This window comes from Sebastes fasciatus, chromosome 20, assembly GCF_043250625.1.
Source record: "Sebastes fasciatus isolate fSebFas1 chromosome 20, fSebFas1.pri, whole genome shotgun sequence".
Classification (NCBI taxonomy): domain Eukaryota; kingdom Metazoa; phylum Chordata; class Actinopteri; order Perciformes; family Sebastidae; genus Sebastes; species Sebastes fasciatus.
In genome coordinates, this window is record NC_133814.1 from 20,905,504 (window position 1) to 20,930,985 (window position 25,482).

General features: G+C 38.8%; 1 protein-coding gene across 2 annotated transcripts in view; it reads left to right on the forward strand.

Annotated features, from left to right (window-relative positions):
- Positions 1–6,383: 6,383 nt before the first annotated feature.
- Positions 6,384–25,482, forward strand: part of tanc2b (tetratricopeptide repeat, ankyrin repeat and coiled-coil containing 2b) — a 174,419-nt gene continuing 155,320 nt past the window's right edge. The window contains exon 1 of one of the 2 annotated variants that reach the window (XM_074619733.1): positions 6,384–6,859. The gene's annotated coding sequence lies outside the window, so the exon portion shown is untranslated. The remainder of the gene's footprint in view (positions 6,860–25,482) is intronic. The other variant, XM_074619734.1, reaches the window with a different exon arrangement.

A 25,482-nucleotide genomic window follows, 5' to 3' on the forward strand; every position in this document is an offset into this window, starting at 1 on the left:
TATATTGTATATCTCCACTGCTTTTACATTTCCTGTGGCTCATTGATCCACTCATTTGAATTAGATGCATAGTGGTTTATTGTAATACTCATGTATTTAGTTCCACATCAGCCAAGATGTAAAAAAGAAAGAATGCAGTCTGGCTGATCCTCCTCCTCGTTTAGAGGCAACATACCTGAATCAAGATAAGAACTTTTAATTTAATCTAATATAATGATTATTTTGAATGACAACTCAATACCTTAACTGTCTAATTAAATACTCTACTTGCCAATAAAGTCATAGTTGTTCAGTGTAGGCAAAAATCCTGCAGATGTTTTAGAAAAATCTACCAGAAAAATGATCTATTCTATCATATGATCACCTTTGTTTAGGTTTGCATGCAATCACTTTGTTGCTATCTTTTAGAGACTGGGCGATTTGGGCAGCAGTAGCCCCTCCCCGGCCTGCTTGACCTTCTTGAACGTCACTAAACGTCATCGTATCATCCACGTTCAGATCATCTGGCCGTCCACAGGCCTCGTTGGAAGACTGCAATGTGTCAGTGGTCCAAGTCGGTGTCCACCAGATTGACCTGCCTCTGGCGGAAGCTAGTCCTGGTTGAAGAAAAGGCCAGGCTTGTTGTGATGTTCGCCAGCTGCTTTGAAGCTTTGAAGGGAGATGTAGGTTTCTCCGCTGAGTGCAAACCACAAAGCCCCTATCAAGTCTGTCAGTGGTAGGTGGCAGTGGTGCCACATGAGGTCGCCTCACTTGCTCCAGGAGAGGACTAAGATTGTGTCCATCACTACCAACAGGTGTTGGTGTAGTGAACTGGAGGCTGAGCTTGACTGAGAAACTGTCCTTAGAAAGGTGGTCAAAACACTATATGTGTCCTGCCAGGAGGCTAATAAGTCATCATCTGCCTCCTCCTCTTCAGATTCACTGGACAGTATATCAAGTGTGGAAAGATGTGGGACAGTGGCAGCAACTCCCAGGAAAACATCCTGAGTCTTGGCAGCACTGGAAGGACGCCCACAGTCTGTGATCTCCCCAATGTGTGTTTCGCTGAAAAAAGTGTTTCATCTTGTTATTGCTCTTCAGGATGTCTCGGCTTTGTGTTTGCTTGCTTGCCTCCCCATGGGTGGATCCATTTAATCCTCTGTCTTTCACAGGCTTGGACATGTGCTTGTTGTGATACTGCGCTGTGTGTACTGACAAAAAGGAGATGCAAAAAAAAAAAAAAAGGAAAGCTGTGTTCCAAAAGATATCAAACTACGACGGAGTATTAGGGCCACATTGAGGGGAAAAACACAGATTTTGAGACTAAAGTCATAATATTACGAGAAAAACGTTGTAATGTTACTAGAATAAAGTCATAATATTATGAGAATAAAGTCATAACTTTACGAGAAAAAATTTAATTTCCTCCTCCACGAAAGAGGCAATTTCCCCCAGGTCAGTGAGGTTCTTTCTTCAGAATAAATGCAGTTTCTTGCACAATGTTTTCAAGGTCCTGATACTTATGATAATGTGGTGCTGATGTGCCAAAAGATGCTATAACTATAGTGTAACTTCACAAGATGCTCCACGTTCCTCATTTTCACACAGGCGGCACGCTGCTCTATTTCCTCTCTAAAATAACACGTAACCACGTAACTATGACTTTTTTTCTTGTAAACCTATGACTTTATTCTGCGTTTCTCGTATTCTTTATTTTTTTACTCAATGTGGAATACTAATAATAATCCCTCTTATCAAATATACTGGCTTGCAATAAAAACACAGTTAACATTTAATGAAATGGCATAGGTGCAAAAAAAAAAAAAAATAGTGAGAAAACTGGCCAGTTGTGTGCTGCTACATAACCTGCAGCACAAAATGTATCTGTAGAAAACGTCCATGTGGATGCCATAGGGGACTTTTTCTGTGTGGGGAATCTTTGAAGTCATTGCCAGCTCTGCAGTCATGCTCTGGGTTCCACTGGAGATAGCTTGAAGGCAGGACACCGAGCTTTTATTGCATGGACTACCTGGCTCAGACGAAGCACTTTTCCCAGAACTGCAGGGGGGAACGACTGCAGGTGGCAAGCAGAGAGGTTTTTGGAGTGTAAATCTGTATAACTTCAGAGTGGTATTGGATGCTGCTATACTGAAACTGTGGTAGCATGCTGTGAGTGTGTTCCACTTCTTTCTACATATGGTGTAAGTTGTTATTGTGGTGTTTAAGTTGTCCCCTTTGAGGCCGTCCTTGCAGGTGACATAATCTGTGTCGAAAAGCCTGCTTGCCAGGAATCTCTCGTCTCAACTCTACCCTCTCTCTAGCCCATCTTTTGATCCTGATTCTGACAGATTGAAAAGCAGCATTGAGACAGTGAATAACAATTGGAAGATGGCTTTCTGTACCTGATGGTCCAAATCTAGTCGTTTCCTATAGCATATATTCAGCGCCACTGAGGTTTTCAGCGCCCTGTCGCTCACAGTTTCGAGGCACAACGCTGAAACAGAGAGTAGTTTACAGAGTGAGACATAATTACAACATAACAGATGGCAGCCGGCTCGTGAGGAAGAACATTTGCAGGCACAGGTGTGAAATAATCCTGCGGAAAGCAAGACTGCACTAAGGTGTAACACCTGTATATCCTCTGTCAGGTGTGTTGACTGTGTGCCAGGGTAATGATACAACCTGAGACTTGCAGTTATCCACAAGTTGAAGAAACATTTCCTGTTTTTCCAACATTAGAAAATTGACAGGAAAAAAAAGAAGGAAATGCAATTATACCAGTTAATTGTGGAGATACTCGTCATTTGTCAATTAAAAAAAAAATCCCATTAAGATTTAACATTATGGTGCCTTCAAATGGGGTCGTGTTTAAGAGAAGAGTCCATATGAATGTCCCCCTCTTGTGGTATTCACGACCTCGTAAGTGGAAAGTTTCTGAAAGCTCAGAGTTCACGAGTTGTGACGTGTTTGTTGACGTTGTCAGAAATGGGGGAAGCCATGGAAGTTCATTTTTTGGTGCATAATAAGTTAATATTTTGTCATTTTAGTCGTATATTGTTTTTCGTCATAATTTTATAATATGTCTGAGTAAAATGTTGATATTCCCAACAGTCTCATCTGTTTCCTCTGTCATTATGCCTTTGCATTTACTGCATTATGCTACCCACTTGTAACAAACGTTACTCCAAATTTCACTGGCTTTTTATGTAAATTTAAAGAATATTAAGACTCTTAAAACTTACTAACACTAAATAAAAGTAATAAAACTGTCAAACTATTTGGTGTACTCTTTAAAGAAGATTAACATGTTTCTTATTATGGCTTTTATTTATTTATATAAATTCATATTCTTGTGTTTTTGTACCAAAAAAAATATATATAGAAAAAGCTAGTGTACACTTTTTTTGGTGGCCAATATTATTTTGTTGTTATAAAGTCCTGGGGAAATTTAACATTAGTTGACTTTGCAAATCTTCAGGGATGTGCCGTAGCGACATTTGCTATGCTGCTTACGTTTCGTCCGAGACATGTCAGAACATGAAAAAGCATAATTTCTGCAAAGCATGCATGATGCCAGCATGTCTTTCTTCTTAGGGGTGTCAAGTAGACCATTTTATATATATAAAACATCCCCTGAGAACCAGACCACACGACCACATAAAGCACAAACTCTGTGATCTTTCGGTCTGACATTAGCATAACGTCTGAGAGTGCGGTTTAACATCACACATCTAGCTGTGCCAGAGGAGCCAGATGAGCCAGAGCTCCAGTAGATTAGCAGAGGATCCGGGGCCAGGCTTCATTGAGTCACTCTCTGGCTCCCTACGACTCTGCTGATCTCCCCGCAATCTTGTGTTAGGCCCCATTAATCTCACCTCCCCTCGCAGTCTGTTAGAGAGAGAGTGGGCTGCACACTCACCTTTACTGTTTTCATTCTTTATATTCAGACAGAGGGAACGTATACAGGAAGGCAGAGGTAGAGGAAGCTCTGGCGGGATTTGATTCAATGCCAGTGGAAGCATTTCCATGGGGGGGGGGGGCTCAACCACTTGGCTATCTGTGACCACCTCGTCCATCACACTCACTGACACACCACACATGCACACTGTCAGAAGCCCTCCACCACAGCCAGTTGCCAGGGGCCTCCCTCAGGTATTTCTCATTACTGTTTGCAAAGAGGGAGGCTTTTAAAGTCCAAATAGGTCCTTTGGTGGGTTTCTTATGTCAGCCAACTGAAGGATATATTTAGTTATACATCACTTACAAGCTGACATGTATGTTGTTGGCATGTCTTAATCCTGGCAAGTGTCAAATGTGGTAGCAAAGGATTAGCTTCTTTCTTAAAGACTGGTTGATAAGATTAACACAGCACAGCACGCTACAACAAAAGAACATCTTCCTCCAAAGTGAGCACTAAAGATAAAAATACACATATATCACAATGTTTACAACAAAGTTGCTGAAGACTAGAAATGGAGGGTTGCGTCCAAAATTCCATAACATGCTATTTAGTGCGATAAAACAGTGTGTGAGATATTTTAGTATGTCCTTGTATGACCTTATGGAACCAATAGCACTGACACACTGACAGCTGTTGTTGCCTGTTGGCCTTGAGTTTGCCATTTTACGATTTGAGCATATATTTTATGCTAAATGCAGTACCTGTGAGGGATTCTGGACATTATTTGTCATTGTTATGCATTGTTAATTGATTTCCAATAATAAATATATACATATATTTGCATAAAGCAAGCATATTTGCCCACTCCCATGTTGATAAGAGTATTAAATACTTGACAAATCTCCCTTTGAGGTACATTTTGAACAGATAAAGAAAAAAAGTGCGATTAATTTGTGATTAATCGCGACTAACTATGGACAATCATGCGATTAATTGTGATTAAATATTTTAATCGATTGAAAGCTCCATTTAAACTATACCACCAGTCATTATAACAACAACAACCACAAACAAAATCAATATAAATTGTTTTTAAAGTATTAAAATGTTCCCTTTAAAACTGACCCTTTCAGCAAACAATGTGCATTAGTTTAATTGTGATACATTAAATTGAGGCCTTAGGACATTTAACTTTGTGTGTGCCACAATAAACCACTGTGTATAGTTAATTTAACCCTATGCAACGTCCATGATTGTAATTCCGGCTGATAGGCCTGTAATTTTATTGACTGATAGAGGAAGAGGTCAGATAATGTCTGACACTAAACCTCTTTCTCCATCTATCATTTATAAATGCCAGACGCCATGATCTGCAGGGGAGATGGATGGAAGTTTGATTGGCATCGACCCTGTTTCACTTGAATAATTATGAATGATTTAGGAATTAGTGCCTTATTTCATCATAAATAATTCATTAGGACCGCCTTCCACCCCCCACTGTATGTTTGTTCCTGTGCTCCTTCTGTTCTCTGGGGGATTTCAGCTGTGTCAAGCTGATCAGAGAAAAAAACATTAATACCGGAAACACCTAGTGATTATAACAAAAACATTTATCATTTATTTAATTTATTTATTTTTATTATTTTACAATTCTGCAAATATATTTTACAGTATAAATATAAAAATAAAATAAATTATATAACGAATAAAATGTAAATAATAAAATAAAAACAAAAAACAATCTGGGTCTGTTAAACAACTGGAATACATTTGAAATGTCTAAACAATTTAATAGTTTTAACCAATTTAGAATTTTTGAGTTTTAAGTTATCACTCATAATCAAATATGTTTTAAGATCAGTATCTTTTTTTATTTTTTTTTTAAATTTGTATTTATTTATTATTATTATTTTTAAATTACTTATTTTTTTGTATTTTTTGGTTCTTTCCTTTTTCCTTTTTTTTTGTTTTGTACGTGTTTCATTTTTTGTTGCTATCTGTTTTAATTCATTTATACGTGTAAATGTAATTGTTTATGAAATTAACTCTGCTTATTTAATGGTGCAGTAATATTGTTAAAGGGATAATTTTTATTATACAATTATTTCTGTGATTTATTGGATTTTGTACAGAATAACAATAAAAAGACTTTGAGCAAAAAAAAAGGAGGGTATTCTTTTAAGCCATATCATTTTATGCATACAATATTTTGCTGGGATAATAATCAAATTAATTATGTAAATCTGCCAAAAAAAAACTGGGATTGTTGACAGTGATCTCAATCTGTTAATATGATATCTTTTTCAAAATGTTTTTTTAGAAGTTCTTCTGTAAATTAAACCAGTTGTGCAAAACTTGCAAATTGTGTTTTTTTAAAGTATATTTTATTTGTACATTATTTTATTTTATTAATTTGCAAGCTTTACACCCGGAAATATAATTATTCTCTCTTTTATTTTGAAAGCCAGTACCGGTAGTGTGCTACTCCATAGTGTCGCTTGACTCAGTGGTAGGCAGGTCAGCGCTCCATGTTGCGGCGCTGCGTGGCACTCACTGGGCACCGACCGACTGGCTCCACATGCACATGCCTCTCTCTGGCTGTGAATGGCCCCGACGCATGGCACATTCGGCGGCCGAGAAATGAGCGGTGAGTCCGGGCGCTGCTACCTGCTGCAGACCTGCGCTTTGCACCACCCATGGGTGTCGCTATTACAGTGGATTCTCTGCGTTTTGGACTGAATGTATAGCCTGCTTTGATCCGGTGCAGTAGTTATTTTCAGAGGCTATTTGGGAGCCGACTGGAAACGTGCAGACTTGGTTTGTTGGCTTCTTGAGGAGCCGCACAGAGCTCTGCAGCAGCAGCAGACTCGGTGCAGCAGCAGCAGCAGCAGCAGCAGAGGAGGAGGAGAGGAGGAGGAGGTGCGGATGTGATGCCAGAAAAACTGGCCAGAAAAACAAAAGATTCAAGTCTAGTATAAGGTAATCTATTCTTCTTTTGTGCATCAACTTCTGCTCTTTCTCAGCATGCATTTTAAACTTTATTTTACATTTAATCCAAGTGTGTGTGTGTGTGTGTGTGTGTGTGTGTGCTCTATATAGGTGTCATGCTCCTGCAGCAATCTATAACCTATGATGCATGTATGTATGTTGTTGCTGCTGCTCATATAGTGCCTGTATGTATGTTGTTGCTGCTGCTCATATAGGCAAAGCCCAGCCAGCCCTGCTATAAGCCAATAACCCCCCCCAGTAGTGTTTAATGAGATAGACTTAGCTGGTCCTTTGTGCACAATAACAAGCTTTTTTTGTGTGTCAGCAACACCTGATTTTCATATTGTGCAACACATTGTTTTTTCTTCATACATGTCCTTTAAAGATCAGGGAGGCTACCACAGAATTTGCAGGTGATTTTTAAAACAGAGGCCTTTGGTGTATGTAAGGTAATCTATTCTTCTTTTGTGCAGCAACTTCTGCTCTTTTACCAGCATGCATTTTAAACTTTATTATACATTTAATCCCAATGTGTGTGTGTGTGTGCAATATAGGTGTCAGGCTCCTGCAGCAATCTATAACCTATAATGCATGCATGTATGCATGTATGTTGCTGCTGCTCATATAGGCAAAGCCCAGCGAGCCCAGCTATAAGCCAATAAACACCCCCAGTAGTGTTTAATGAGATAGACTTAGCTGGCCCCTTTGTACACAATAACAAGCTTTTTTTTGTGTGTCAGCAACACCTGCAATGTATTTCCACGAGTTTTATAATATGCAACACATTGTTTTTCATTCATATATGTCCTTTGTAGCAATTTTTGGGTTGATACCATTTGTTACACAGATTTGGTGCTAAATTTAACCATTTTTTACCACACGAGAATTCATAAAATGATCAATAATCCCTCCAAAATCCCACATTAAGACACCAAGATCTTGAGGAACACCATAGAAAAAGCCATGCTGTGATTTGAGTATCAAAAACCTTTGACATTTTGAGATTTCTGCAAGAATAGATAGACTTAGCTGGCCCTTTGTGCACAATAACAAGCGTTTTGTTGTTGTCAGCAACACCTGCAATGTATTTCCACGACTTTCATATTGTGCAACACATTTTTTTTCTTCTTCCTATAGTCATTCATACATATCCTTTAAAGATCAGGGAGGCTACCACAGAATCTGCAGGTGATTTATAAAACAGAGGCCTTGCTGTATCTAACAGGCTGAATGGATATTAACCCTCTGAGAACCACAATAGACCAGTTTTTGTCTTTTTTAGGGGGGTGTTTGTTGGGAGATAGCAGGTCAGCAGTAGATGTCACATAGAAGTGGTGTACATCATCTGAAAGATGGGAACCTGAAGATTAATTTGAGATACAGCACTGTGTGTCAAGTTGTTCATAAATCAAAAATAACAATTATTTAAAATAGATTGTGACAGTGAATAAGGGTTTAGAACATTATGATGGAAGTATATGATGGCCATCCTCATGCTCTGTTATGTCTCATAAGTTGTCGCAGCAATTTTTGGGTTGATACCATTTATTACACAGATTTGGTGCTAAATTTAACCATTTTTACCACACGAGAATTCATAAAATGATTAATAATCCCTCCAAAATACCACATTAAGACACCAAGACCTTGATGAACACCATAGTAAAATCCATGCTGCGATTTGGTTTCAAAAACTTTTCTGCAATAATTGCATTTTTCGGTGATTTTGCGCTTCTGTTGTGGAAACTGCTCAGAAACCCCCTCATTGTTAATCTAGCTAGGGAAGCCATCCATCCTCTGAATGCTCTAGGTCTCGAGTTTGTGGCTGTAAAGTTTCATGAGGCTGTGATTATCCTACAGGTCACCACAGGTCATTTTATACAGCAAGGTCGAGTTTCAAAAAATGGACTCACTACAATTAAATGGCTACTATGGGGACTAACATCATGACACATGAATACAGTTGGGCTCATTAGATCCACAAGAGTCTCAGCTTTACATTGATACCCAATTTAGGGACCCCAGTATGCAGAAATATTCAAATACACCATTTTAGAATCGGAGACAATAACACATTTTTACTGCATTCAAAAAACTGCATGTTTTTTTTGCCCAAAACTGCATGTGATTATCATAAAGTGGGCATGTCTGTAAAGATGAGACTTGTGGGTACCCGTAGAACCCATTTTCATTCACATATCTTAAGGTCAGAAGTCAAGGAACCCCTTTGAAAATGGCAATGCCAGTTTTTCCTCGCTAAAATTTAGCCCAAATTTGGAGCGTTATTTAGTCTCCTTCACGACAAACTAGCATGAGATGTGTGGTCTCGGGGGGGTTAAGGTTATTGTGTATATTCAACCTTGTACGGTGGATACGCTGCAGGGGATACTTATCCTCTATGTGTAACCTATATTCATACAGTCTCAAGGTATATAAGGGGGTTGCCCACCCAGACAACAAGCTGTCCATAAAGTGTCAAGGTTTCTATGGAAGAAGCTGTTCTTACTTGTTCAATGGCTTCAGGCCAGCACCTACCTCTCTGTGCACAGCCTATTATCTGACATCTGGTCCTTCTCGACGGGGTCTTATGTGGTAATAGTATGTTTCAACAAAGGCTGTTTAATCTGTGTAATTCCTGTTGTTTGGAAGGGGAAAACGCTTATTTCCGTATGATCAGCACTCAGCACTTCTCTTAACAATGTCACAAAGTGTGTCACAAAAGAAAAGGAAACCAAACAAGGCAGATCAAATGAGAGTAAGGCCAAAGGACATGAGCACAGAGGAAGGAAAGACAATAAAATGAATGAGATCAGATAAATAGGAAGAAAAATAAAATGGCAAGTCTAGACGTTTTTGTCAAATGTCAAAGTTTTATTCGATATGCTGCAGTGAAAATACCTGGATGTTTCTACCCAACAGATACCCAGGGGAATAAGAACACTATACCAAATCAACAAAAGGACTAACTGTAAAATATCACAAGAAGCTTTTGTAATAATACTTTTTTTCTTGTGCAATACGGTAGGGCTTCACGATTATGGACAAAATGATAATCCAGATTATTTTTGATCAATATTGAGATCACTTTTTTTTTCGTAAAGTTATGACTTTATTCTCTTTAAATTACGACTTCTTTCTCGTAATACTATGACTTTATTCTCGTAATATTATGACTTTTTTTTTCTTGAAATAGTATGACTTTATTCTCATTAAATTACAACTTTTTTCTTGTAATACTATGAATTTATTCTCGTAATATTAAGACTTTTTTTCTCGTAAATTTATGACTTTATTCTCGTAATATTATGACTTTTCTTTTCTTGAAATAGTATGACTTTATTTTCATTAAATTACGATTTTTTTTCTTGTAATATTATGACTTTATTCTCATAATATTATTACTTTTTTCTCGTAAATTTATGACTATTCTCGTTATATTACGACTTTTTTTTCGTAAAGTTATGACTTTATTATCCTAATGTTATTACTTTTTTCTTGTAATACATGACTTTATTCTCAATATATTAAGACTTTTTTTCTCGTAAATTTATGACTTTATTCTCGTAATATTACGACTTTTTTTTTCTTGAAGTAGTATGACTTTATTCTCATTAAATTCAGACTTTTTTCTCGTAATATTATGACTTTATTCTCGAAATCTCAGATTTTATTTCCCCCCAATGTGGCCCTAATACTCTATATAATATACTATATAACAGTATATAATAATATTATATATATCTATGTAATATAATAATACTCCGTCATAAGTTTAGAGTGCCTACATTTAATATCAGTTGGTGGAAGTCTGCTTTGAATGAGGGAATGCTACGAGATGTGAAAACCTTGGAAGTTGTTTTAGGATTAAACACGGTGCAGATTTGTAAGATGGCAAAACTGTCACAGAAAGAAAATGTCATTTTTAGGGCGCGGTTTACGCACACAAGCACTGCCTTTATGGCATCCAGAGAACTGCTGTTGTAAAGCATTTATCAGAAAAATAGGTCTGCAGACTGGTAAGATTTGGGCTCCAGACAGCACTCATGTTTTTTTTATGTGAGGCTGAGGAGATGACTGCTATCTCGCTGCTGTACTTTTTTTTATTATTTCAAGTTCTTGGTTGTCAGCTCGGCTCGGCACAGATAAAAGACAGTCATCCTCAAAGCGATCTCTCATCACATCAATAACACGCGCTAGTTTTCTGCTTCTCTCTTACTCCTGACACACATCTGCAAGTTCACACTGAGGAGGTTTTCCATTATGAGATCACGATGTTTGTCTTTTTTTAGTCGACCAGCCCTAAACTTTTTGTCTTTCGGTGCTTATCGCTCTCTGCTCAGGAGGGGGGCAGGGAGGTAGTGACAAGGCCTTGTTTTCCACAGTCCGAGCCAACACAGTCCCTCCCGTCACGCTCACTGACAGGCCAAAGGTCAAAACTAAAAGATTCGGCTGCAGCGAATGGGCGAAGGACTTTCTCTGCAACTTAGGTTGACAGATAACAGCCTTCAGTTTCACGCTGTACTTAAGAAGTGCACAGTATGAATAAAACATGCCTCAAATCTTTGAATCAAAACTGATTCTAAAAGTAGGCACTCTGAACTCACCATGCCTCGCTATTGCACCACATAAAATGTAATTTACTGTTGACACACCACCAGTTTCTCCACTGACTATAGTCTAGATATAATATAATGTAATGTAATACCTAAATCATTACACTTGACTAGGAAACCTTGTTTTAGCTGAAAGTCTTTCTAAGAAATGTAGAAAATCAGTGATTTAAATCAGTGGACAAAGCAGGCTGAGGCAAAGTGGGTACATCAGAAATAACAGCACTTTGTCATAAAGTAATAAAATCATAGATATTGCATAATATTGTTAAAGTTTTCCTTTGTAGTGTCACCAGCAGCTCTTTATAGACAGTTTTATACAACTTAAAAAAACATATATGACACCGCACTTTGTATTCTTTAAAGTGGTCGGAGTTAATTAAGAGACTTCTAACCGCACAAGAGCGTTTGACTGCTCCTTCAGATATGAAAAAGTCTGTTGTTTAATGAGGTAAAACGGCTCTTTTGGTGTGTGTATCCGCGACCGAGCCAGACTGGGTGTCACTTTCTAAATCTTATCAGCTCCGAAAATGTGAGATAGTTTCCCGTACGGGAATAAAGGTGTCGTCCTCATGGGGATGTTTATGATTCATCTCCCCGAGCGCTAAGGGGAAATGGCTCTCTTTATGGTGTTTTAATCAGGAAAAGCAGTCAAGGCAACTAGGAAAGCCTATTGGAAAACTGCTTGGCTTTTTAGTTCTGTATGTATACGTGCTTGTATGTGTGTGTGTACCGCAGTATGAAAAGCGTAATCATCAGTTCAGGAAAAAATGCAGTGTAAAGGGAATTGAAATTGATATTTCGGTCATAATTTATTTCCTTTCTTGGCCAGTAGCTCAATTCTGAGCCCCAAGAGTGGGCAAGCAGTCGTATTAGAAATGCAAGGCAAAGGGAACCACAGCGATGGCGTCATACGCCGTATACTACCAGCATGGACCGGTTATGAGACAACGGGCCCCTGGGCACAGACACGCTAAAGACCCCACCAACTCTCCCACATACAGTAGGAGTAAAACACATGGTGCTTTTCCTTCTGTGTCCCTTTGTAGTCGTTACTTATCTCTCTGTAGTCTTGTGGCTGTTTGTGGTCGTTTTGCAGCTTTTTGTGGTTTTGTGTCTCTTTGTGGTATTTTTGTGTCTCTCTGTGGTCGTCTTGTGTCTTTTTGTAGTCATTTTGTGTCTCTGTGTGGTCTTTCACTTTCTCTTTGTAGTAATTCTGTGTTGCTTTGTAGTCGTTTTGTGTCTCTGTGGTCGTTTTGTGGTCGTTTTGTGTTTCTTTGTAGTCATTTTGTGTCTGTGTGGTCTTTTTGTGTCTATTTGTAGTTGTTTTGTGTCTCTTTGGACATTTTGTGTCTCTTTGTAGTCATTTTGTGTATCTGTGCTCTTTTTGTGTCTCTTTGTGGTTATTATGAGTCACTTTGTAGTCGTTCTGTGTCTCTTTGTGGTCATTTTGTGTCTTTTTGTGGTTGTTTTGTGTCTCAGTAGTCATTTTGTGTCTCTTCGTGGTCTTGTGCTGACACTTTAGGTCCCTGGGCCTGTGTCTGGTAGGCCCCTTCAGTAATCCATCCATGTCTACCAGTAGAAATTCAGCCCAGAGAAACCACGTTGAGAGATCTGTGGATAAAGATATTTGTGACAGTCCGTAAAACACTCTGAAATTGCCTCACTTGGAAGAGACAACGGTGCACTGAACTCCTTTAATGAGGGACGGATTCTCCCCAGGCATGTCCCTCATTTCCGTGTGGCCCTTTTGATTATGTAATAATGATGCGAAAAGAAGGCGTCTTCTTAGCGCCTCATTCTTTCTTGTTAGTGAATGGAAGCGGAGGTAAGCCGGACCGTTTCATCTTGGCTTTCTCGGCTCCGCTGTCAGAGGAATAATGCTGCGGTTAGCTGCTGCTCTCCCTTTTGTCTCCCGTGCTGCTGGGAGTCGGTGACATTCATTGAGTTCTGATGGGTACATTTTGACTGTGTTTCGTACCTACTTGTACCACGCCGCCTTTGACTAGATGAAGATTTAGATGTTTGTGTTGGGAATCAGCCCTCTCTCGCTGCAGTTCAGCCTCAGACGGTTGAGGTTGTTCTGGGGTATTATTTGTCAGTAATACCACTTCATATAGCTTTCTGTGGCTTTCATTTCAACAGAACCATGACAACAATGTGGCAGTATCTTGAAACATGTACTGTTTGTGTGGAGAAAGTCTGTGATTTCAAAAAAAAGAAAGCCCAACCAGGATAGATTTGAAGAAAGGTGCTGGTGAGACTGTTTTGTATTTCTTGTACATGTTGTTGCCTGTTTCTCTTCAAAGGAGTTGGATATACACCTTTAAAAAAAAAAAAAAAGAATCCAGCAGCTCAACCAAAAATACAGCGCAGGATCAAAGTGCTTTAGTGTTTTCGTTTGCTACATACAACGGAGGCTATTATGCTATGTAGGCCTAGTTACGGTTTCATAACAATAAATGGGAGCACTGCATCAATATATTATAACGTGAGGATCGGGGTTCTTTTACTTAATATTTATAGTCTGCCTGCTTTTTACAGCATTGTGTTTTGCATATCTGACAAAAGCATGTGTTCAGTTGCCGTGAGTCGTTGCTTATAGATCATTATAGTAGTAGTGTTGTACTCACACTACTATATATCTCAAAAGAGAAGGTGTGTAATAACTAAGAAGAGGGGCTGTAGAGAATATATAAGTCTGATATTCATACCCTCCCCTTCTGTTCTATATCCACACTTCTCCATTAAAGTTACTATGAAGAACTTTTAACTGGCTATGAAACAGTCTTAATTTAATACTGACACCTCTATGTGACCTACATAAGCAAACGAGACCATCTGTGAGAATATTAGCTATTTCTACATAGTTATTCTTAAGGCCTCTTTCCACGCGAAATCAGGCGAAACCATTTACCTTCCTGCAGTCGGAGCTCCGGTGGGAGCTCTGTCACCCGGCCGCAAGGGCTCCTCCTCCAGCCAGGAGCAGAGCTCCGCCTCGCTGCTCCGTCGGTCCCCGCTGGGAGCCAACACCGACACCACGCTGCTGCAGGCCCAAGCCGTACTGCTCGGCCCGCTGGAGGGAAGGGAGGCACGGGAGGAACAGAACCAAGACGGCGTGGGGAAGACTGTCAGACCCTGCTGCAGTAAAATGAGAGGTTTTCTAAAGGGACTGTGGTGCTCAGAAACATCACTTTTGTCCACAGGGACCGCCAAAATCAACGCAAAATTAAAGTTCCTCGTAGTAGCTGTAAAGACCAGGGCTGCGATCGAAGAGTAAAAAAAAATTACGTCCTAATGTCTTTTCCTTGATCTCGATGGAAAACGTCATGACGTCAAGGAAAGATGTGAAGGACAATTCATAAGGACTGAAGAAAAGCCAATAATTGTTAAATCTATGCAAGACAGGCATATTGTTTGTTTTCATGAATGGTGCGTTGCTTTAAATGTTGCGGCCAAAAGGAATTGTGGGATGTTATTATCTCCTTTCCTTTCGTAAAGGATGGTCCGGTGTATCCTATGCTAAAGGACGTAATAAAGGAAGCATTTCCTTAACATTTAGAAAACTCAAACAGCTCTTCATCACGGCTGCTACTTCGATACTTCCGGGTCATTTCACTCCGTTAGCAACCTTCCTAAGAAAAAAAGACTTTTCGACTGCAGCCTACGTCTGATTTAAAAACCTCTGATTTGTACATGACAATTTTGGGAAATTTAGGACAGAAAACATTAGCATCTACCTGTGGACATCAGAATTAATAAGTCAACTACTTCCGCTACTAATAATCATCATAATGAGAATAGGCTTGCTGGCACGATGTGTTCTGTTTTTGCACTGCGAGCATCGAGCAATAAATAACTCTTTGAAACCAGTAGAAAGCCACTTGGTGGAAATGGAGCGGTGGCCTCTGAATGCCCTGCAGAAGAAATTTAAGTGGTGTTCTTTTGTTTGCATGTCGGAAATTATCTCTAAAAAGCCATTAAGACCTGAAAGATGCTGACATGTAACAACATGTTCAAACTGATGTGTATTTGTGTGAAAATAGCCTGAGACCAGAAGCCTGTTCTTGCTGAGCCTGGGAAGTCACTTCTCCCCATTTCCCTCTTAGTTTGCACTGATATATTTCATATTGGCAGTTACTGCTGTGACGGGAGTCTTTGGGCTTATTGCTGCATTGCAGCTTTAATGAAATCAAGTTAATCACTTCCTTCTGGACAAGTGGAAGTGTTACATGCATTGCTTTTATGTGTGCTTCCTCTTAAATTATTACCTGATTCTGCCAAGATGGCTACGCTGTTAGATAACAAAAGGTTGGCTGTGCGGCTGCATCCAGCGAGCCTGCCACTCAAACGTTCCTCCTGGGAGCCGAAGATCCCTGTTAGCCTATTAGGCAGCTGCTGGAGCCGACCCCAGCTGCTGATGGCCGATGAATGGCAGAGTGTTCATCATCAGGCTTGAAAGCTGTGTCTCATAGCTGGAACAACAGCTTCAACGACCTTCAGTGTTGTTGGGAGCAACCAGTGACCGCTTGATTTTTATGTGCATAGTTTTACACCCACCAGGTAGTTTCCTCATCTGTCTCCTTCTGTGCACTCATCATCTAAGTCAGTGGTCCCCAACCTATTTTCCTTGAAGCCCCCCCTACTTGTATTTGACAAAAGCTGAGACCCCCGCCCCTATTTTCTGACGTCATCACCCTGAAAAAAATTACAAATCCTCAAACAAAATCCTGAAAAAAGTGTATTATATGAGTCAACTTTCTTTAACGAACATAAATCGTCAGTTTCGTCAACATAAATAAAGTGATGACGTCTTGACGGATGCATTATATGATCTTTTTTGTTCACTATAATAGTGTTCGTGCCGAAATAGATTTTGTGTTATTGGTTAAATAAATGTAATGTAATATTTGTTAGATTGCTGCTGCTACAGGTGCAGGCCTCCCTTTTGTGTGCAGAAAGTGGGAGAGCAAATAGGTTTTTTGGCACAGTGAAAATGTTGTTTTTGAAAGGCTAAACGGCAACAAAAATGGATTGAATCAGAATATTTCGTTAGTTAAAAAATGTTGTGAATTTCTGAAATGATTACATCTATCTTTTTTCAATACATTAAGAATTTTGGACTATAACACGTGTCACAAATAAACCTATGCAGCTACCACTGGACTCTAATCCTAAAAATAGTATAATACTAATAATATCAGTCTAGCTTTGTCTGCAACTGTGCAAAATACCGGCTTCAAACAGACTGTGGCTCACTAAGTAGCAAAAAATATATCTTTTTAAATAGTTTAATATACAGACTTTTGTATAAATTATCCATTAAGTGTGTTATTATTTTGACAACCTCAGAGCAGACAAATCCTGGCGCAACCTCTGTGATCTTTGGCGCCCGGACCCCAGGTTTGGAACCACCGGTCTAAGTGTTGTGCTCATCCTGGCGTCACTATTAGCAAATCACCAAATGGGTTGCCATAATGGGTTCAGCTCAAGACAAATAGGGTTACCAGCGTGTCATCTACTTAGCGCTCGTGTATCGACGCTGCCGCCGCCAAGGCTTCTTAAATGTGATCTGTGGGCCGGCGTTGAAGTTGTCAACGAAACAGTAGCGCTCTGTCATATCTAAATAGCTCCACTGTTCCTCTGTGTGCGGTGCCCAGTTAGCAGTGGGAGATGGGCCTCCGCTCTGTGATGTGAAGTGCCATTAATGGGTTAACTCCATTATAATTTGCCAGGCATGTCTGTGTCTGTAGAACATAGTGGACACGTTGTTGTTAATAATACAGCTGCTTCCAGTGGCTTTGTGTGCTGAAACAGGGTGTGACGACGAGTGTAGGAGTGTAGGAGAAAAGGATTTCATGAAAAGTAGCATTGTTTTGAGTGTGGGCCAGCAGCGTTATCAATGATACCCTTTGTATTAAGGAATAACTGGAAAATAATACTAGTCCAACAGCTGAAGAGGATACACATCCAACTGTAACCCCCTATTGGGAAACTATTGTTTCTAAGGTCAAAAATGAACTTTTAATCCCTAAATGTTTGATATGACTTTGCATCTGTCTGTGGAGTGAATAGCCAATGAGAGGCCAGTTTACAGTGTGGTCAGACACTGAATCTGATTGTTTACCACCATTGCAATGCAATTACAACCGATTGTTCACAGTTTTGTTTACAGATTCTGTGAGTTGACATTAGTTTCTTATCAGTAATCAGTGTGTCAGTGTGCTGACTTGACTATGACTTGTCCCAAACTGCATGTGATTATCATAAAGTGGGCATGTCTGTAAAGGGGAGACTCGTGGGCACCCATAAAACCCATTTCAATTCACATATCTTGAGGTCAGAGATCAAGGGACCCCTTTGAAAATTAAAATGTAGCGCAAGTTTGAAGCATTATTTGACCTCCTTACCGACACATAGGTACGACGTTTGGTCATTTGGTAACAATGGATTCCTTAGGCTTTCTAGTTTCATATGATGCCAGTATCTTCATTCTAGCTTTAAAACTGAACCAACTACAACCTAAAATTGCAAGTTGCATTAATGCATTACAGAAATTAGTGGCATTAAAACAAATTTGCATTGACGCCACTAACAGCCCTAGTTTTCAGTTTTTCTCTAATTCATATCATTATGAACTGAATCCTTTTTTTTTGTTTTTTTATTTATTTATTTTATAGTCAAATCAGTAAGTAACAACACAAACACAATCCACATTTTAATCATAACAAAGACTACCATTAGTTTCAGTCATTCCTAATCAATTTGTGTTCCCAGTGTAGAAGATGAAATATAGAGGCAGGGTTTACAAATTACAAATACCCATTAGTCAGCATTTATCAAATAAAATAATTTGATGAAAATTAGACATTGTTGATTTTTGTTGTTGTTGTGCCCTGTTACTTTTAAATACATTCAAATATTTTAGCTGCTTACGGTTTAATAGACCAAAGAAGTAGCTTATAACAAGCCCACAAAAGCATAATTTCAAGTTTGTTCTTTACAGCCATGTACTTATATTTATTTATGTGGGGATGATTTAATGAATAAAATGCTGCAAAAGGAGCACTAATACATCCTGACGGTGCTTTACTAAACCCACAGGCAACACATTTTGACTAAATGAATCAAAGCTAAGTGAAGTGGCCCTTGCTCTGCAGTACTGTCAGTCTGGAGCTCTGTAATGCTACGTGGCACAGTATGCATGCAGGCTATTTTTAAGAACTATTGTGTTTTACTTGGGCCAAGACGGTTTTACTCAAGCCGGGCACACTTGTAAATTTCAAAAAAAGAAATGCAGATCAAAAAGATGTACTGAGTTTTCTCAGTTCAACCGAATGTCAGATTAACCACGATGCTTGCAGCTGCATGGGTTTGTCGTTCGTAGATGAAAAGTCTCCACTCTGCTGTGGGATCGACTACTGTACCCTTTGGTGGCACTTAGTGTAATGCAAGTATAATGCACTCTGTCAAATGCAGTATTTTAAACTAAAGATCCTGTATTTTCTATGTAAATGCAGAATATTCTGTATGAGATCCTCTTCAAAATGCATTAAAACCTTTTTAAGGATTTGTCAGTTTTCTATGATATGAAAAGATAAATGGCCTTATTGATGAGAGTCCATACACGGCAGCAGCACGGCTAGTTTCAGCGAGTGGCTTTCCTCAACAGCGGCTTGTTTTTAAGGTAGGGGAGTGGTCTACTGCTTAGCCTCCAGCCACCAAACTATGTCCTTGTTCAGGCATGAGAGTTCATTGTGTTAGCAGTCAGAACATAGAGTCCCCTCTGAGTCTGTCTAAAAATACCCCATACCACCTCTGCCCCAAACTACACACCAAGGGGCAAAAATAAAGAGGAGCTAGATGAGTAAACATGCAAACATGCAGCACTGAGCGCAGCTAAATGCATTGCTCTGCAAATACACGGCAAGTTTGAAAATATAAAGAGCTAACTAAAGCTGCATTCACACCAGATCAGACATACAGCCTGACGACCTATCCTAACCTTAACCATCTCGCAACAGTTTTGCACACAAACTACCTTCAGTGGTTACTTTCTGGTTTTTGTTTTTTAAGGTTCAACACAGATTAGACAAGGTATTTCCTAATAAAACTTATTATAATTGTTGCAAAGTTTTACATTCATAAATGTAAATTTGCTAAAGTGAAAAAACTCACTTTCATGTGCTCCCGATTTAATGTCTTTAATTTTTAATTTTATTATTTCTATTGATAACATTGATATCATTCAACCACTAGATGTCGCATTCTCCGTCCCCCCTTCCATAGCATTTACTTCACAACAAGTCGTTGCCAGGCACTTACTGTCAATCTCAGCCATTTATCCGTTTTTTCAACACTAACTGATGACACAGAGATATCACGTGACACCAATGTCGTTTTACTATTGGCTCACAAGTGGAAACCAATCATCAGATATCTTCCACAGAGATAAACAAAACATACATTTTGGACGCGCCAACATTTTTTAAATGATTAATTCATAGTCATAATATTTTTTTTTTTCAGGAAAATCCATATTTTTATTCGGCAGCTTTCTAAAGGCTCTGTGGATGTATTCTTTTTTTTTTTTAAATATTCATTTACAGAAAAATATTATCAATAATACCTTTGAGTAACTATCCATTCATTTATTTTGACCCGTGCATGTTTTATGTTACTTTAATTTATTTAATTTTTTACTTTTTATCCTCATTTGTTTTTATGCATTTTACTAATTAAATTAAATTAAATTAAATTAAATTAAGTTAAATTAAATTAAATTAAATTAGATTAAATAAAATAAAAGTAAATTAAATTTAAACCATTTTCAATTTAATTTCAAATATTACTGTTTATTTGTATTATTGTACTGTACTGATTGAAAGTATTTAGAGGTGCAGGATGTAGACTCTGTTGAGTGAAGCCACTGCGGGCTAGTGAAACCAGAGACAAGAGACAAACCATGTTAAAAGTTGTACCTTAAAAGCTGCTAGAGACTAATTATGTCCATTACTTTGGTGGATGTTAAGTTTTACTAACGGATAACGGACATATTGCAACCTGCAGAAGGTAAATACCTCTGTGTTTGTGTTTTTTATACTGCTTCATCAAGCTAATTAGCGCATGTTAATAGTGAAAGTGCTTTCCTGTGTTATTAGTAGCCTATAGTTGGGTATCATTCAGGTTTTAGGAGCAGTGTCCCAGTCAGGATGCTCCTACATGTTATGCAGCAGGATAAATAGACACATTATGAATTTCAACAGTGAATAAAAGATACTAGGAGATAATGAGTTTGGGGCTCCTCCTCCAAGAAAATGTGAAGGTTTCTGACTTAAAACGATGCAATTTTACATCATTTTGGACCAATATTATTACTAGTTTTTTTTATTATTTACACATATCACAACCTTCGTCTGAATGTTTAATTCTCCGGGAAATGTTTGCCCTGAAAGATCAGATTCCAAAAACTTTTAAATAATGTTTTATTTATTATAGTTGTTAACAAATAAAAAAGTTTATGACGAACCGTTCACTAATTATTTTACGAAAAGGACGTGAACATTTTATTGATAAAATACAGCACCCTCGTTCTCTTTGCTCTGCCTCATTACCTCCCATGGCCACCTATTTATTTTTTATATAATATTTTAAAACAATGTGTTTTCCGTAGCACACGATTTGAAGGAAGCATGCCTCATACAGAGAGCGCCAGCCTTCCCTCAAGGTCAGGGTCAGCCAGTTTCACAGTGGGCGACAGGAAGCCAGAGGGACTGCCATCTCTAAATGCCTAATGAGGCTCTAATTGATATCCAGCTGAAAACCCCACAGAGTGTTAATGCCAGTTCCAACGACGCTATATGTGATGTTCCCTCTTCATTTAGCTAAGCAGACAGGAGGCCCTGAAGCATACATTTTTAACATGGAGTCACAGAGGTGACGGGGGGTAATGATGACACAGTGGTTTAGTGAAATTGTCAGTGTGTGGCAGATAACACACACACAATTATACATACTGAGTATCTTTACTTTTGTGTTTATAATAGGGCTGTCAATTAATCACAAATTATCGTGATTAAAAACAAATTAATCTAAAATGTTGTACCTTAAAGGGAGATTTGTTAAGTATTTAACACTTATCAACATGGGATTGGACAAATATGCTGTTTTATGCAAATGTATGTAAGTATTTATTATTGGAAATCAATTAACAACACAAAACAATGACACATATTGTCCAGAAACCCTCACAGGTACTGCATTTAGCATAAAACATATGTTTTTGCATTAGTTTTCTAGTTACATCCAATATCAGTATTTTCACTCTAGCTTTAAAACTGAGCCCGCTACAACCTAAAAATCCCAAGTTGTGTTGATTCGTTAAAGAAATTAATGGCGTTGAAATGAATCTGCGTTATTATTGCGTTAACTTTGACAGCCCTAGTTTATTTTGATGTAAAAGCAGGAGAAAATGAACCACTTGAGGCTTCACGTTAGCTGCAGTGTGAAGGGCTGGGTGGTATTCCCACCCCTTTCATGAGATGTAACTGCTGTAATGAGATGGATTTTAAGGAAGGAGCTAATCTTAGGGAATGCTTTAAACCAGCTTGCAAACCATATCCCATTCTCCACGCTTTCAAGGCTCCAGCCCCTCTGCCAGCTTTCAGACTGTATTTGCCTACATGTTTCATTCATCTTGATCAACACTGAATGAGATGAAGCTCAAAATAGCAGAGCAACTGCAGACTTTTTCCCTTTCTCTATTAGATAGTGTAGACCGGCAGATGGAACGTGTTTGTTAAAGGGGAACAACGGACATTTTTAAAACATTGATATTTCTCTGTTCTAATGGAGAACACTTGCATAAATTATAACTACTGGAAAACAAAAGAAGCCAGTCCTTTTAAGGACCTGACGTCTCTTCTCCGCTGGTCTGTCGTAGCTCAACTATCCGTTTAACTTTCCTCCGTTGGCTTTTTGTCGTCAAAATGAAATGAGCACACATACGGGGTTTTGGGTGGTCTCTTCAAGTTTAGGTTTCTCAGACACATTCTTCTGGATTCCTTGTCTGTAGGTCGGCGATGGAAACTGTACCGTTGGTCACAAGAACAATCCCTTCAACACCTCGATGTTGAAGCCACAAATTTAGCTTTGTCTGGTTGTTAGTACAGCTGCGAACAGCGCAGCAAGTACCAGAGCTCCACAAGGACATTATAGAAAATGCAAATTTAACGTTAGTTTAAATATCTGTTAAAAAAATTAAGCATTATTGCTAAATTGAAGGCGAATTACTTTTCAAAAGAAGTGCTGTTGGCGGTAACTATCTTAATGCTACTTCTGGTACCTCACTGGAAGTTACACCCACAATCATTTTTACAGTAATGCCCCCCGAGAATAAGGTGGATAAGTGCTTATTGTTAACATAAATTAGATTCAGAAAGTGACGACATGTTTATTTATATTGCAAATGTTATTGAAATTCTATACTCCATTCAAATTGCCACTGACCGGCAGTTACTGTTGATGACGCTGTCACCTTGTGGTTTCCCGGAGCTCCCTCGCAATATGCGCATACATGAGCAAGTATTTTTCCATCGTGTTATATAGCCTCCAGAATAATGTATGTTTTAAAAATTACTGTCGTTCCCCTTTAAGACAGTTAGTATTGTTTAAAGTCGATCCTTGTTAATTCAGCATGCTCCGACCGTCCGACGCATTGTCATTCAAACCTGTACCTGCCACTAAAAGCTCAGACTCGCTGCCACGCCGCTGCTCAGATGTTCTATTTTTATTTTTTATGATGAAAATATTTGACGTTGTATGAGAAGTATAAGTAGGTGTTGGGGGTGGTTGTGTTGTTGTCAGCCTTGGTTCCTCGTCTTATAAGGCAGTCCCCTCACGACAACATTAGCAACACGTTTTAATGAGCCGAGGTCTCGGCGGCACAAGAGGCAGCGGCGTTTCTCATTTTGGGTCCAGGATAAAAGGGCACCTGTGCTTAAAGGATGCTGAAGCAGGTGAAAGAAAGAGTGTTGTGCATTGGTTTGGGGGGTAAAGGCCAGACTGTCACATTGGAAATTGCATTTTGGATCGTGGAAGAGTAATGGGACAAGCAGCTCAGCAGTACTTACACGTCCATTTTAGGGGAAATGTCTTGTGTCCGCTGGTGAGTAGATCTGTGTTAGAGGTTGTAGCTAATAGACTAATGGGCAATGTCTCTGCTCGATTCATTTCCAATATGCTGAACAGGTGATTAAGTACACTACACTTGCAGTACACTGTCTGCAAAGTAACAGTGAAGAGCCACTTATGCAGAGCAAAGTTTGTATTCATTGCTGTGGATGCATATCTGTGGAGAAGTTTCTGTCCGTTGCCTTCAAGATTACAGATAAAAGCAAAGTGCTGCTGGGAACAATGTCACGTAAGGTTGTTTATTTACCAAGTGTTGGGGAAAATCCAGTAATAATACATAATTTTTTTTAATGTAAACATGTAACAAATGTGTTTTTTTGGAAGGAATCCATTGAATGGGATTATTTAAGATTTTTTAGATTAGAGTCAACTTCATTTTTATTGCAGAGTTTATAAACACTGAGACAACGAAATGCAGTTTAGCATCTAACCAGAAGAGTAATATACGGAATAAACTGTAATATAAAGAATAAATACAGAATGTAGAACAAGCAGTAAGGGGTAGATATGAATATGAATTTATATGAAGATATATACAATAAAGACAGCATTGATTTTTACTCTCAATTAGTCCACAATACACAATTACAGGAGTCACCTTCTGAGCCACAGATGTATCTTTGCTTGCTCTCTTGATATCCTGTCTTGGCCAGTGTAACTTAAATTAATTGGTGATGACAACGGTAGGTGATTTTTCTTTTTTTATGTAAGTAATTGGTCCGCAGTGCCCTGTGTTTTATTTCCCAGACCTTTGGCAAACATAAAATATGGTCAGGGGAGAACGCCTGTAGACACCTCGCTGTGAGCGGCGAGCCTGGTCTAAGCAGGCCAATTTGTCCGAGGAACCGGTTTCTCAAACTGGCAGAAAGACTCTCAGACAGAGGAGGGGTTTCTTCATGATGTGAAGCAGCACAAAAAAGGCAAACATGAACCGCTCGACTTTCCACAGAGGCATTTGTATTACATGAAAGCTTAAACACTCATAGCCTCTGAGAAGGAGATGAGAGGGGAAGCTTAAAGGCCATATTTATCAGTGAAATGGGGACTTAGAGCGTCGGTCGCATAATTTGTTTTGATCTTATTTCTGGCCTTTTCAGTTAATAATACAGAAACCCAGCGGACAACAAAGAATTATGCATTCCATCACATGATTGAGATTTGAATGGGCTTTCAATGGGTGTTTTTTTTTCATATTGGATGCCAGATTTTGTTTCAGCAATCCGTATCGTCGTAAACCAGACGAATAGCACAGGGAGGTGGTTCGCCCTCGCTTCTCTTCTAATCGTCGTCTGCTGGGCGGACAGCTGCCCGGCCTTGGTGACCCTTCTAGCGTTCAAGTGACAAGGGGAGTCGACCTTGGGATGCAAATGTTGCACGTCTTTCTGTTTTTAAACCCTAAAACCATTAGCCAGCTTCTCCATTAAAGAGTTTTTCACACACACATAAAAAAACTTGCATAACAAAATGTTGTCAGACGTTTTCAGATGTTTTATTTGAGCAAATCAAGAAAAAAATTGTTGTGATTGTCTTGAGGAGATGGTATTTCATTATAAGATCACTGTGTGGGATTCACATTTATTCACTTTAAATTAAAAAAAGCCAAATGTTACCTCAAGCAAAGCTCCACAGAAGCTATTTAAATTCCCCCCTCAAAGCCCCGAACAAAACATATTTCTGAGAATCAAACTAAGAATGACGGAGACGTTTCTTTCTTACTGCCTCTCATTATTATTGCCGTAACTTATTTAGACTCCCCATTGGTTGGCTCAGCTTAATTAATGTGTTGGCAACTCAGTGTGAAATTCAGATTAA